The 16,096-nt window shown below is 41.5% G+C and overlaps 2 long non-coding RNA genes across 2 annotated transcripts in view; both read right to left on the reverse strand.

Annotated features, from left to right (window-relative positions):
* Nucleotides 1-16,096, reverse strand: part of LOC111927543 (uncharacterized) — a 61,622-nt gene that overhangs the window by 20,196 nt on the left and 25,330 nt on the right. The window lies entirely within an intron of this gene.
* Nucleotides 1,107-3,335, reverse strand: LOC147654972 (uncharacterized). The gene is made up of 2 exons (XR_015283608.1): nt 2,989-3,335; nt 1,107-1,895 (listed from the first exon to the last, which is right to left on the reverse strand). It is a non-coding gene; the product is annotated as an uncharacterized LOC147654972 (long non-coding RNA).

Below are 16,096 nucleotides of genomic sequence, written 5' to 3' on the forward strand. Positions count from 1 at the left end.
TCTCTTAGCCCACAAGGGCAGCAAGCTGCAGGTTCCAGACTGCTTAGCTAATTAAAGCACTGTGATCTGAGAGCTTTGAAAGATTAAGTTCAGATCTTCCTTGGGGTAATTTTTAGCTCCACTACCTATTTGCTGATGAATCCTCAGCTGCAGCCTAAAGGTGCTGAGCTACAAAAGGATGTTTGAAGAGTGGTGCTTGTAGCCATGGACTTAGACATTGTTGAAAGGGAAAGAGAAATGTGGCTCCACAGAGACTTCTAGTGAGGATAATGAGAGCTAAAAATGCGCAAAGAAAATAAATTATCATTTGTATTGTATTTAGAATGCTGTTGCTATGCCTCTTATGCTGAAGAATTTCGGCTGCTGATTCACTTAATGTCTACCACTGCTGATGTCCAAAGTGGAAGCCATTTCATCAACTAAAAGCTCTCCCTAAGAGCCAGTCCTCATTCTTTTTTATGTCCCCAGGTGTAGTGTCACAGAAAAATAGAACACTGGGAGATCTCACTGTGTGGCCAGCTGTGACTAAAACAAGGCCACCAAAAAAAAAGCATTGAGGCACTAGCTCCATGATTAACCAGCTACATTGGACACACTGTTTAATAGAAACTGAGGAAAATTCTCTTATGTGGGATGAAGTGTCTCAGATGAGATCAGAGATCTGCCAGTGGAGTCGGGTTTACAAAAGCAAAGGAAGGTAACTGGACTTGCACTTCCAAGCACGCCTGCGAAGAGCTGGGTCCTGCAAATGAAGAATAATAGAGCCAACTAAGCTAGGACATGGAGTATAGCAGATGTGAAGGAATGAGAAGCATGGTGAAAGTGCCTAGCAAAGAGCCCCAAAAGATGGGGATGATCTGGTTCTCATGAGGAGATGGTAACAATACAACTTTATTTTCTGCTTATAGAAATTAAGAAACTTAACAGTTCTTTCAGTTCAACTTTAATAATTTAGTAAACAAGAGATGATTAGTCAATGCACAATAATGAAATCTTTGTGTTTGTTGTCCATCACTCAGGCTTTGGAACAAAGGGATAGAACAGGATTTTCTTCTATCCTTCTACCCAGGGTCCCAGAAAATTCAGTAAAAGACAACGTTGAGCTCTTTGGAAGGTATATTTATTTCCTACTGGATTTCTGCATGCACAGTCATATATAAAAATAAACAAGACAAGGCAAAATAAAAGCAAAGAACAAGGCCTGTCAACCTAAGATAAGCTGTGCTCCTTTTGCTCTTGATCACCTGAACCCTGTGCTTTCATTCCCAGTCAAACTGGAGAGAGAAATAATTTAAGGCTTTCAGAGAAAATAAGCCAAATGTGGTATACCTGAAAAAATATCTATCTCAAAAGCCATGGGCCAGGAGCAGAGAACTGAAGTTGAATTGAGATCTGGCTTTCTTCTCTCCTCTTCCACTCTCCCCACTGAACTGAAAAGCTTCTTCCATCATTTGCTTGTAGAAAGGCTTCAGGCACCTTTTTTTGTGCCAGCATCATTGTAATTACATGAGCAGCCGCCAGTATAGTAAAGGAGTCTTTTTCTTCAGTAAGTCTGCCTGTTTGTCCAGCCTGGAAGGAATATATTTTTGGTATCTTTCCTTGTACATCCTCATGCATGGCCTACTGCAACTTGGCTGTTGGTAGCTTTTCCTGCCTCACAGGGGTAGATATCCAGGAGGAAGAAAGTAAATGAGAGAGTGCCCAAGGTGCCTCCCAACATGATTAGGTTTGCCTTCTGAATTATTGCTGCCACAAGCTACTGAACATTTCTTCCCCAGCTTCCTCTCACAAGGACAGAAAAGTCTTTTGGTTTAACAAGATTTTCCACATGCCTGTTGTTGTGGGTACAGGCTATGCAAGCCAGAAATGAGAAATATTTTCATTGTTTGAGGCAGCTGCATAAAAGTAATAAAAAAAAAAGGAAAAAAAAAAAAAAAGCTGTTATCGAACTCAGGAAATACAATGAATGAGCTCAGATTTACAATAAAACTCAAAGGCAAAGAAATTTGAGGTGATCTTTTGCAGTGTGATTCCTTGACATCTTCTGGATGTTCAAGCGTGTGAAAAAAGAGGTTCAGTTGCCTAATAAATTTTTAAAAGGTTTAATATAAACAAAAAGACAATTAGGAGACAAGAGCGTTTGGCTCTTTGCCAAGGGCACCCCTAGTGTCTTTGGAACACTCCTTTTATCCCATTCTGCTGTAGGGGTTTAACGCATATTCAAACTTTTCCAAGAACTAGTTTGTGTAGACACTCCCCAGGTCTGTCTTTTTAGAGCACGCACATTTGGTTTTAATTTCTCTTTTATGATCTTTTTATTTGGGCTGGGGTTCCTTCTTCTACAGGCAGGCAGTGTTGATAGCAGCCTGGACCCCATCATCTGTTCACTATCTTGCTTTGTACAGAGAGGACATAGCCCTAATGTTCAAAATTCTTCTTGACCTATGCCTAAAACACGTTAGCTGCTAGCAGAAGAAAAAAGAAAAAGACACAGCAAAAGCATATAACATATAACATTCATCTTAATACTTGCAAAAAGCCAATATTGCAATATGGATGTATAACAAAGTGCATGAATACAATTTTGTGGTATATGTGTGTGAGTATGTATATACGGTATAAGTTTGCATTTACATGCTGATTATTTATGTGAACTCTGGCATGGGTGTGTGTACTTAGATTCAGGGCTTATTCTTTGAGCTGGGGTTGTTTAACCTGGAGAGAAGGAGGCTCAGGGGCGACCTTACTGCTTTTACTCCTTGACAGAAGGCTGTAGAAAGGAGGGCGTCAGCCTCTTCTCCCAGATAACAAGTGACAGGATGAGAGAAAATGGCCTGTTGTTGCATGTCATGGAGTTACTTTACCTTTAAGGGAGTTAGAGTTGCTGGGAAGTGCTTGGAGTCTTTTCTCCTGACCAATTATCGGTCATTGCTGGGAATTGACAGCAGTTTAGGCCATTGAAAAGTAGGATCAACTTGTGAACCCTACCTTAAAATGTAAAAGCAGAGCTCTCTGGGTTCTTTTTGATTCCTGGCTTGAAGGGTGGCGGAGCTCCAGGTCTCCCGTCCCTGCCCAGGCCATGCGGCCGGGCGGGGATGGGGCCGGGCCTGCCCCGTCTCCCGGCCGGGAGATGGGGGGGCCTGGGGAAGGTTTTCTCCGGGCCGGGCCGAGCCGATCTCTGGCTCGGCTGCAGGTTTTGCTGTAACTACATTCACTAGAAACTGCCCACTGAAGAAAGAGAGAAGCCCTGGGCTTGCAGCGGGTTGGAGCAGTGACCACACGCTCCAGAGCAGCCATGAGGAACCTTCTATCGCAGACGGCTCCAGCTCCTGTTCGGCAGAGATCTCCAAACCATCTACAAAAGCCTGGGCAAGATTTTAACTCTTTCATTACCCAGATGAGACTTGCGGATTAATCTTTTTATCCAGAGAGAGAGAGAGAGATCAACATGAAAAGAGACTTTATAAACTACCAGTGACAGGAAAGAAAAGAAGCTTCAAGGAAGGTAGAGAATTAAGAAGATGCTTTAATTAAGCTGAAATATCTCCCTGTTAAAACTATGGAGATGGACAATGAAGTCCTGAAAAGAACTCCTTTAATTCATGATACAAGATCTAGAGAGGAATAGTGTTCAAAGTGTAAATTTGAGTAAGGAGTAATTATAGTATAGTGAAGTACTGGGAGATTAAAAGCCTTGAGAGGCCATGAGAAAACTGTTGAGAGATTTGAAGCCCTGAGAGGCCATGAGAAAACTGTTTTCTGGTGAAGCTCACAGAAACAGATGAAGAAGACTTTTTTTTCTTTTTTTGCCTTTGAATAACTTATCCTTAAAAATGCTATCTCTAGACGCATAGCCCATACACACCTCAGAGTGATGTGAGAATGGGAGGAGTGAACTCTAATAATAGCATCTCTGGACAGCTAACATTAGAGCAATAGAAAACTATAACAAGAAATAGTTTTCTTGTGAGAAACTCCATAAATTAACAGGAAGAAACTTCTGTTTCTCTATAAAGATTGGTAAAAAGACTAGCAAGAATTGGGACTGTTTTAACCATCAGAGTTCCAGAGTTTTTGTCTCTGTTGTCATGTGTACAAGGGAATAGTGGGTAGATAGGGGATGGAAAGGTTTTTCTGGAAGTTTATTCTGGTGTTCTTATTACTGTGGTTTGTCAATAAACTTTCTTTTTTTTCCCCTTTTAAGTTGTATGCCTGTTTTGCTCTTATTCTAATCCATATCTCACAGCAAGAAGTAAGTAATTTTCTTAGTTAGTGGTTTAAAACCACGACATTGCACTAGGGAAGGTTTAGATTGGATATGAAAAAATTTCTTCGCTGAACAAGTTACCAAGCTTTTGAACAGGCTCTCCAGGGATGTGTTGGAGTCACCATCCCTGGAAGTATTTAAAAGTCATGTAGATATGGCACTCAGGGACATGGCTTAGTAGTGCGTTTGGCAGTGCTGGGTAAATGGCTAGACTAGACTCAATGATCTTAAAGCTCTTCTTACATCTAAACAATTCTACGATTTTATGATTCTAAACGTATTTTCTGATGTTTACTTAAGCCAATAATAACCCAGTTGTACTTACAGCTCTTTGCAGCCAGAACACTTGGGGCACTGCAGAACAACAACAGAAATGCTTCAGAATGCAATACAAATGCAGTATTAGAAACATAATTCAAATAAAGCATGCTGAGTTCCTCAGAGGCAAAGTCATGGAAATGTCAGAAGGGAATAAATATGTGGTTACAATGGTTTTGTTTCAAAGCACAATGTGAGAAAATGTGATTTATATGGATTTAGCAGAGGAGTGATGGTGGGGTGAGTTCCTTGTGCCAGAGCCCTCTCTGACAAAGACTGACAGTAAAAGTTGACACATGGTCAAATAAAGCTTGAAGGAAGCAAGCCCGGGTTATTGCAAGGATCAGCTCTGTAAAGGGCTTTCAATGAGCAGTATCAGCATGTGACAATTGCTCTGCTTCAGAGAAAGTAGCCATAGTGCTGAACAAAGGGCATGTGAAATTTAATCTTTGCCATTTTCACCTGCTAGTAGATATTGAGGGAGTGACCTCCTAACCAACGTGGGAGCCATGTGAAGACACAAGGAATGATACTGTGATCCCAGAGGTGAGGGCTGCTAAATAAACAGCAAAACCTGTTGTTCATACCCATGGCCCATCCCAGATACAAAATAAAATCCTCTACCCTCCTCTTTTATTACTCTGGGTCCTTACCTTGTCAGAGGTTTACCCAGAGAAACACAGGTCAGCCCACTGGGAGCACCAGCTTCCCTGCTCAGCCCTCAAAACCTGGCAAATGCCACTCGAGCAGTTGTTATTTTTCCTATGCAATATCTCTGAGCACAGCATTGAGATATAAAGGCAGCAGAAGTCTTGCAAACAAGAACCTCATGATTTCTTGAGACCCTTCTCCAAGGCTAGTGCTACACAACAGAAGCTGCATCTGGGTATAAGTGCCTGCCTCCAAGCCTACTGAAAGCTAAATAAGCCCATGTTTGTTTGTCATGCAGCAAGCAGAGCTCTAAGCTGGATGCTGCCCAGTGCTTTCCCCATGTAAATCGGGGAGTTCCTGCTCAGATGCCAAATGTTAGAGCTGCTTTGAGTGCTTGACATTGATTTCAATGGAATACAATTGCTGAAGCTTGATTCTCACTGAACAAAATGAAAGAACTGAAACAAAGCTGTGCCTGGTAGAGCTGAGTTTGGTGCAGAAAGAGAAAGGAGGAACACTGCCCTCCGGCTTTTCAGCTCTTTGGAACAGGCATTTTTCACACACAGACTCCTGTAGTATTCCAGGAAAAATGCCAGAAAGCTCTCAAAGGAGCTTAGGGTCAGGGCTGAGCCCTGCTGGGGATGTACACAGTGAACTAGAAATAGTGCTGGGAGGCAAGAGTACTAAAAAGGCAAAAGTGGTAACCAGGAAAGTACCAACACTGCAGTGGAGCATGGGTGTTCAGCATCAGCTGGCTCAAGGAGGTACCAGGAGACCATTGATCATGTTGGTTGTCTCACTATCATTGCAGCAAAAGATCCCTCTTTCTGACCATCTTCAAAAGAATCATCTTTCTGACTGTCTGACAACTCTCTGCCAAAGGCCCACCCTGTGAGAGACCTGAAGTAGCATAAAAATAAACCCTGTACTTTAATATAATCCTACTGACGTAAACAATCACAAATTTCATGTGCCTATTCAATCACAAATGTGACATCCATATTTTCACTCTAATTTAAAGAACATGGAATGATCTTGACTGAAACTTTAATTCAATATAATCAGGAAGGGAAAGAGCCTTCAGTATATACACAAAATTACTCATTCACTTTATCAGAATAGAATAGAATACAAATTAGTTACCGATATTTGTACAGCACGTAGACAATGAGTGTTTGGGCTCTTGGAGTCTCCTTTCAAGAAAAGGACACAAAAGACACTGTTCTCACCATCTTTGTGTTCCCTCCAGTAGCTTTCCCTGTGTGATGGGTAGGAAGGGGGTCTGGCTGGCATGGGGCCATTTACAATGGCAGTACCTCCAAATGTCTAATTGTTACCTGACATCTAGGGTGCTGTGTATCTCAGGTGCAGTGCTCAGTTTGCACCCCCAATGAAGTCATTGGGGGCTGAGAGAATGAGAACTTCAAGTAATATTGGATCAAGAACCAGAATAGTTTAAAATTTATACTATCAGACTCACTACTTATATTCTTCAGTCTGTGCCTTAGCTGGAAAGGTTCCTTTGGCAATAAATCCAGCACTTCTGCAAAACTCGGAGGCAGAGATTTCAAGCTGACCCACCAAAGTCTAAATTTATTAAGCGGGACCATGTAAGAACAGACATAGCAGCTCTGTCATTGCAAGGTTAAATGTTTGAAATCTAATATACAAAAGAAGGTGAAACACCAGGACATATTGGGCCAAGTGGTATCATTAACCCCCAAAGGAGGACTGAATTCCACATGTCTAGAATCTCTAAAGTGCTACCTTCCTCTCCAGAGACCCCCCATTATGCTGCCTCATGTATTATTAGTGACATTAGACCCATATCTATGGCCTCTCCCTGTCACAGTCCCTACACATTACACATTGACATTGTCCTTTCCTCCTTCATAAGGAATGACATTTTTGACATCACCCTGTGAGCAAAGAGTAAAGAAACAAGTAGCAAGCAGGATGAAAATGCACAGATCCACCTAATTAGTGATCTGAGTTTTGCAGGCAGGTGTTGTATGTTTCTTCTTCACACAGAAGGAAAAAGGATACATGGAAGAAGGAGTCTCTCCCAGTCCAGGGCACCCGGTGAGAAAGCAAGAGTGAACTTCCAAAGTTCATTTCATTCTTTTAGGGCACAGTTACGCTTTTGGGTGTTTGAATTAAAAAACCTCCTGGGGCTTCCTTGTTCATTTTGAGAAACTCCTTTCTTATGTGAAACACTTCCCTTGGACATATGGGCATGAGGAAGTGTAGAAAATGTGCAGCCTGGGAGGAAAGTCTGGAAAGGCTGGCTATTCTAGGCATAGGTTTGAAGATGCTGAAAGAGACACTGAGGCCACTTCTGCCTTCCTGTTCTATTATTTTCCTTTTACCCCTTCAGTTTTGCCTGAAAAGAACTTGAGGATAATAATCAGCAGTAACACAAATAGCAGAAAATGACAGATAGCTAGAAATTAATAAAGGAGATGCTTTTCTGGGATTGTGCTGGGGTCTATAATAGTGTTGGAAGGTACAGAAGAACTTGACTGCCACAATGCTCCTATCTCTCTATTCAGTTTCTCACTTCAGTTTTCCTTGGTGCCAGCACTATATCTATACAGCAGTGTTATATGTAAAAGAAAAAAACAAAGCATTAAGTGATGCCCAATTTTCTGAGGTTCTAGCTCAGTTTTAAATCAGTCTTTACTCAAGTTCCTTCTGGAGAAAGAGCTGAATGATGATTAAATAATGAGCATGTAAAAATAAATGGATAAACAGAATATGAAATGTTTCTCCTGGAATTTTGTTCATTCTTCAGCCATTACCCTCTATTTATGTACAAACAGGTGAAAGGATGGGCACAAATGTGTTCCAGCCTAGAAAAAGTAAAATTGATGGAGACTAGAGATGCCAGAGCAAATGAGATCTCTGAGGACTCAGAAATAAACTCTCTGACATGTCCACTCAATATTCGTTGAAATAAGCTCAGGAAATTAAAGACTAGCTGCAGGGGAAGCAGATCCAAGCTGAACTCCACAGAAGTGTTTTCCTGGATGCCTAAGATCTAGGTCAAAAGAGATGTAATTGTCCAAGGGATGAAATATGTTATAATGACATCTTCCAGAAGCAGTATTCTGGAGTGCTCTGGCTTAATAATGTTTATCCTCACAGTTATACCACTGCAGTGTTAACATCTGTAGAGCTGGCTTAGTAGCACAGCTGTACCTGGAAATGTACATTCCCATGGACAAAGTGGACTTTTGACCCTATGAGTCAGTGAATAACAATTAGGACAGCTTCTTTTCCTAGTGACATTAAATCTGGAATGAATCCATGGAATTCATTGAAATTTCAGCTGGTTTATAGTAGTATAGACTATTTTAACTTATTTAGTTGTGATGTTGTAGACTTATATTGATAAAATATATCTTGTGTCCATTTCATTTGGAGAGAAGATGACTAGAGCCAGAACTTTTCATCACCTCCTCAGACTCCCCATAAAAGGTCCAGAACAGGCATGACTTGACCAGGTTAAGCAAACCTGTATTGTCATACTAAATAATGCCTTCCCACACCAAGCCATATTGATGGTACCACTGCAATAACATCTTACATTTCTGTAGTACCTTTCATCCCAAAAGACACAGTGAGGGAACCTGTTTACAGGCTTTGGTGGAATGCTTTGACTTTGTTGCGCATGAGCTTATTAATTAAAGGTATTTTCATAACCAGCACTTGCAGCCCATTCTGCTCCACTGCTGCAAACTCCTTTGCTGGAGCCTATGCAGCCCAGCCTGAAACTCTGGAAGGCCACAACACTCACTGACCACCCAGCAAACCCCCACGTCCAACTGAAGCTGTGAATGAATGTGAAAAGCTGCCAGAGAAGAGCTACACTTTGCAGGTAAAACTCAGCAAAATCTCACTGTAAGGCATGTAAATCTTAAAACAATGGATAAGCAATAGCCTGACTTATCAAATATAAAACTGGATGAAGCATGTGCAGAGACTTATCAGTCTTAAGAGAGAATCTAGGTCAGATGGTGTCAAAGCAAAAGCTGAGCACTTTCATCATGTTGCATTCTCAGGTTATGCCATGAATATCTAACACAGAGAGGAAAATCTCTACCTCCACTTTTGGTAATAGCTCTCATAACACTGAAGGTAGAATATAATTTAAGTGAATTTGATAACTAACTCTGGAAATAAGGGAATTAGAGGCATCAGTAAATATTTTTACCTCAGAACTTAAACAAACAGGACCAAATTGCTGTTTGGTGTGATAAAATTGAATTCTGTGGATTTTCAGCCACAGATGAACTTTAGCCAATAAAGAGAAGAATGTAAATGCTTTATTCTGATACTTATGACATCATGAAACGAATACAGCTATGCAATGAAGATGTCCTGGTTTAGGGCAAATTTGGGAGAAAACCTCCAGTGGGACTCCCCCCAGGAAGCAAACCCACGATGGTCCTTTTCTCCCACCCCCTAACCGGTTCGGGTAGAGATTGCTCTGAGAGAAGTGGAAAAAACCTGTTTATTTAAAAGGCACAGCACTACCCAGCACAAGAATGAACATTATCAAATTACAAAACTTCTCACCCTTCAGAAGAGATGACAAACTTCAGAGAGTCTCTTTCCTGTGGGTGTTTGTTCTGTTATCAGTCTCTCTGGCGCTGGAAAATGCCACTGCCCAGGCTGGGCTCCCGATAGTACACGGGTGCAAGGTCCCGGTGTTCCCCCGAGTCCCCAGACCAGAGCAGGTTCGATCCGTTCAAGGAAAAGGGAAAGAAAATAGTCCAGGAAGACCTCTCTGCTTCGGCTAGCTGGAAAGCTAAGGCGATCTGTCCCTTATTGTCTTTCTGTGCTGTAGTCAAAACCCCGTCCCGGATGCGGAGGGAGCAAGTACGGTCTCTGATAACAGACTCGGTGCTTCTTCTCCACTCACTTTTACTCTTAGATGAAGTTTTAAGGATACAAAACCTATTTCTGGTCTAGATGGACGAGTGGGGATACAATTTAACATCACACTCACCCCAGGACAGAAGAGAAGATTTCTAAGCACATTTGTCTAATTTAACTCTCACTTCAAATTGGAAGTAATTAAATACATTTCATGAAATTAGAGAAAGCAGAAAGGAATGCTGAAAATTGTCACTTCATCCGTGGGACTGAGATGTATTTTGTTATTTCCTGCTGTTTATCTTTAGCTCTGTGAGCAGGACTTCATATTTATGTTCAGTTATCAGCTGCCAACCTAGAGCATATTGGAAGATGCATGTCATTTCCAGAAGTATCTTAATAAACACCACCAGTGGAGAGGCATTTCACACTTGGCAGTTCATCTGTCAGCACAAGACATAACTTCAAATTATTTCCATGCCCATTCTGCAAGTGTTTGTGGAAGACAACTAACACCCAGAGGATAATACTTAGGGAAGACACAAGTTGGAGAGGACTTGTTTCATTAGGAGAGAGCACAGCTCAGCAAGCTCAGTGGTGACGCTAGTCTTACCATTGATACGCTACACCAAGTTACCAAGTTCATCAGGCCAGTGGAAAAAAATGGAAATTTCCTTGCAGTGAAGAGGTCAGTGCTACTATGGCTCTGAGATGCCACTGCCAAACCTCTCTCAACGACATCATTGTGGACAGAGCATCTGCAGGGGGAAACAGGGCCCAGACAAGTGCTTGCATCACACAGAAAAGTTAAGAGAGCACCCTTTAGCCTCCATAGGAGCTTGCCTTTTTAGCAGCGTCAGTTGCAGTCTGTTTTACTAAGAAATTCTGGAAGTTGCCGAAGTTACTCTAGCTTAAGAATAAGGCCATAAAGTTCAAACATTAATCAAGTGGGTAAAAGTGGTAGCACTCACCTGAGCACTGCCCATGTCCCTCTGAACTGTGCTTCCACTGCCTTGTTTATCTGGCAATGTTCCTCTCTCCCTAGTTTCCCATCTCTTTATCACTTTCCTGAAATTCTTGGATAACTGGGAGAATGAGATAATAGCAAACAGAGAAAACAGGATGCCTGACCCACAAGCAGGCAGCAGAAATTGAAATAAGTATGGGTGTCTTGCATTTCCTCCCCAATGGAGAGGCAAAGGCACAAAGAAAGACATGCATCCACAGAATCTCAGGAAAGGTGTGCATATGAGCAGTGCATCTAAGGAAATGCATGGCTGAGACTGTGTCCCCACAGCACCATGAGAGTAGGTCTTGAGAAACAGGAGCTCTGCAGTTCTGGACACGTATCCCAGAGGTTTTTTTCATTTTTTTGCTTGTCACCATGGATATCACTACATCATTACACTGCAAGTTCACCACTCCCAGCTACCGCCAGCTGGTAAATAATGTGTTTGGTGACACACACCCACACCCACACACATGCATACACACACATGCAGTCACACACACTCTCTCAGACTATGTAGCTTTCTCTCTCCCAACAACACTTGGATAATAAGGGTGTTGTCAAAAGTGACTTCTTCCTGTTCTAAGAAAATCAATCAGCTTCCCCCAGCTCATGAAACATTTTTTCTGGGCCACTTCTATAAGAACCACTCCCTTCTACGAAGAATTAACATGGAATGCAAATGAAATATGTATTTGAAAGTCTGACGAAGGCATGACAAAGCTGGAGGCTACTGAGCAATATCTGCCCCTGTGAAGTGTAAACCCACTGTATTTTTTTGCCCCATAGCTTAACCTAGTTCTGAGCCTCACTGGCTGGTAGAAAAGTGAAGCACAGGGTCTTTGGACATGGCAAGATCAGCAAATTTCAGAAAGTTATAGCTCAATGGTGTGGGTAGTTTTACACTTCTTTAAGCCCAGATGCTAGCCATGCTAAAAAGCAAGTTTATCTGGCAGCCTGGCAAGATTTCAGTGGTTTTATTAAAAGAGCATTTTGTTCTGTTTATTAGATTTGTCAAAAAGGCATTTAAAGATGTTTATGAGATAGCATATAAATTTATTAAACTGTAACATTTTTGTCAAAAATAGCATTTGCTGGAAATCAAATAATGGAAGTAGTAAAACCTCCCATCAGAAAAATCCAGGCAGAATTTTCCATCAGGCAAGGTACAGACTCATCCGCAGAACAATCTGTGAAATACTGTCATTAAAATTCATGCTGTAAAACAGTGGAAAAGATGCTGAGTGCATGCAGGAAGGCTGCAATGCTCCCACCTGGGTTCAGATGTGGCCAATCTGTCTGATGTCCTTGCCTGACTACAAGTGAGGGGCCTGCTGGTTTTGTTGTCACAGCTTTTGCAAAAGGAATGAGCAAGCTTCTGGCCTGTGTTTGGCTTTGTGTTGTGTACTGCTGCCCATAATAATCTCTTGTCCCTCTGCTTTCCAGAACACGGCTGGCTGGGGCTGACATAGTGCGCAGGAATGAGCCACAAGCACATCCTCCACCAGCTCTCTGCTCCAATTCAGAAGCCTCTTCTGCAGGGTTGTTCTTTCTCTTTGTTGCTGTTGTTGTTTTTCATTTACTGCTGTTCATTTCTCTCTCCCTCCTACACCTCCTTCAAGTAAAAACCTGTCTTGTATTTCTGCTCAGAGAGCTCCCTTCTTCTTCTCATTTTTCTTTTTTTCATCCTCCACAATACTATCAAGATGATGTGAAACACTTGACCTCTTCCCTTTTCTTTTTTACTTAGGAGGTAAATTTTGTACTCCACAAATGATACTCTCCCATTTCTTGGAGACTACTATGACAGAGCGACAGGCTGACAAACAGATTAAACCATTACTGTGGCAGCTGGGATCTTGATAACAGCCATGACAATGTTTCCAATGTTCCCAAAATGAAAATTAGGATTTTGGAATGTCATTCCCAAGTCTCTCTTCCCAGGCAGGGGAAGATGTAGCAACAATAAAATGTTTCCCATGCTGCTTCCATTTTGCTGAGGAACCCTAAAAAGTTGGAAAGATGGCGGGGATGAGAGGCATTGGGAGGTTAGGCAGGAGAAATCCATGCACTAAGGAGCTGAAAGAGTAGGGATGGGGAAAGAATTAAATCAGCCCTGTCTTTGTGTCAAGGTGCACTGTTCTTATGCTTGAGAAGTTCATCCTGCCATGAATCAGAGAATCATAGCATTTCTGATCTTGGAAAAGACCCTCAAGAGTCCAACTGTTAACCTAGCACTGCCAAATCCACCGCTAAACCACATCCCTATTTCCACACTTACATTTACAGCTTGCTCCATGATGTATCAAAACCAAACAGACCTAATACTAAAAGAAACAGCCCTAATATTCATACAGACATAATATCATTAACCACTGCTAGAATACTGGAAGAAATAAAAAACTAAATTCATGAAAATTTGCAATTTCCAGCTGGTACTTTTTGCACTGTTTTATGTATTTTAAGGTACCCAGTGAAAGTGATGTAAATGTACTTCTCCTAGAGTGACTGCTGTCTTTCAAACAGTTGCTTTTCAAAACATACATGATATTTTGGTATTGGAAAAGCAAAAAGAGTGTAACCAAGTACCTTACAACCAAGGTATTTAAATTTCAAAAGTTTTTTATTAAATTAGGCCCTGAAGGGCAGAGAAGGGAGCTATTTGAAAGCAGAGCACAGACAAAGGAGATGTGATCTTTTTGTGTAACCAAAGAGTCATCTCAGGTCATCACTTCACCAACAACCCTTCTGGACCTGCTTTGTCCTGGTGAGGAGGTGCAGCACTGCCTTGCCCGCTGTTCTCCCTCATTCCAGTACGGAACATATTCAAAGAATAATGCCAAGTTGAGTCCTGCAATAATCTTACTAGACCTAAACTCTGATGATGCCAAGATTGTGACTGTGACAGTGACCAGCCCAGGGGTATTTAATCTCCCATTTCCACACATCTTGTTCTGGGAAATATACCTTATAAAATGCCATGGGAGCTGAAAGCTGACAGTGTCCATTGCCCAAACTCTCCCTAGCTGCAGTAGACTTGAATGTCCCTATTAAGTATTTATCCATCTGAAAGTGCTGCACTGTTATTAGTTTGACTGAGGTGCAGGCATATGCCACAGTGATTGGCCTGATAAGTATGAAAATGCAAAAGGGTGGGAGAATGGGGATGGTAAGTAAGAGACCGTGTGCAATTTCTATGCAAATTTTAGAGGAATGATCATCACCAAAAAGAACTTCCTTGGATGAATGCTTCTTTCAGCAGACTTAGTATCCACAACCCAAACAGATTGGAGAAACTGCCTAATTCTTTTGGCCTAAAATGACATCAATTGCATGGTTCGCAGAACCTATTTGTGTGCCTTCCTTTACCCCTCTCTCTATAATCCCAACACACACCTGAACATGAAGTCTACTGCCACCATCTTGATCACTCTTTTACTGTAACTGTACAGCAAATTTATCCTGTATTTAAGGAGCATCCTTGTCTGGGTCTGTCCAGGGTTTTTGTTTGTTTTTCCACAGGGAAAAGGTCCTAGGTTTTCAGGAATTTTACATTCTTGTAGCCTTGACTAAGTTAGGATAAGGCTCTTCTCTCCCACCAGCACAGGTCACAGCACACAATCTTCTGCACCAAACGTCAGACACAAAGCCTTGGGGAAGAAGTTGGTACATGAAACATTGACATACTCATTGTTTTTTCTCCCATTTTTGCCAGTTTTATTCCATCTTTGTTGCAATGAGCTATATCCTAAGCACATCCTTCTCCACCATTTTAGTATATCCTATATCTCCAGATCACTCTCAGCATGTCTGATCAGCCTGCTTTTCCTGGGTGTAGGATCACCTGTGAATCCTGGATGACTCCTCATTTTCTGGGCAAGGAGACTGTGAGGTGTGAAATAGTGCATGAGATTGTGAGTACGTATTCACAGACTACTTGTGGGGTACATGTACCATTAGCTGAACCCCATTAGCTTGGCCCTATATCCAGTGAGAGCCTACAGGTAAGCAGATGAAACCACCCCAGCATGAAGAAATATCATATGGGATATGCATATGATATTTCAGCACGAGACCAGGTAGAAAAGTTCAAAGTATAGATGTGTCCACACAAAACTTAACACACCACAGCTCATGCAAAGATTTTTGCACAAGCCACTTTTTAGATAAATTCAGTGTATCAAATGTGAACATTGACTTGCTGTAGTTCACTGTGTGAATTCAAAGTCTTTCAGGTTTGTAAGGAGAGGGTAGTACAAAAGCACAAATAGAATAAGCCAGCCATTAGGTAGCATTTGTCATGTGGCTGTGAATAACTGAGGAAAGTGTGTGAGCAGCACATACAAGAGCCACAAAAGAAAGGAGGATCAGAGGCAATGTTAGAGTTTCTTCCTCTTTAGAATTTATTTAACCCACTGACTGCTCATTTGTTTAAGTAAAAATAAAATATTACTGAAAGACCTCCATGGTTCTTGGATGATACATCAAGGATACCTTAATTCAGCACTTTAGGCTGGTACCCTTTGGACTGAACATTGCCTTGGCATAATCCCAATGCCTTTTACCAAGATGCTCCCCATCACAATAGAGCTGACTTTTCCCTCTCTTCCTGGGGCTCTCAGTAGTTATGAAAGGAATTTATGAAGCAGAAATTAAATAGAAAGAACAATATGACTGCAGCTTCATGAATTTTACTCCAGTCGAAATGAATTTGGAAAGATTTCTAGGTAAGCTTTTAAAGTCAGGAAATATTAAGGCATCAGTTTTTTTTAAGTCTATCAACACTGACACTGATTTAGTATTTTCTTTATCACTTTAAACACCAGGATTCATAGACAATCTGTCAGACTTTCAGAGAAGACTGTCCAAGCACCTTGAGGTCACAAATGTCTTGGAAACCAAATGTCCTTAATATCTACATGCTGCTGCCAGGTCAGAAGAGTTTCTTGTCCACTGAGAACCTCAATTTG

This window comes from Cyanistes caeruleus, chromosome 2 (genome assembly GCF_971803275.1).
Source record: "Cyanistes caeruleus chromosome 2, bCyaCae1.hap1.1, whole genome shotgun sequence".
NCBI classification, from domain to species: domain Eukaryota; kingdom Metazoa; phylum Chordata; class Aves; order Passeriformes; family Paridae; genus Cyanistes; species Cyanistes caeruleus.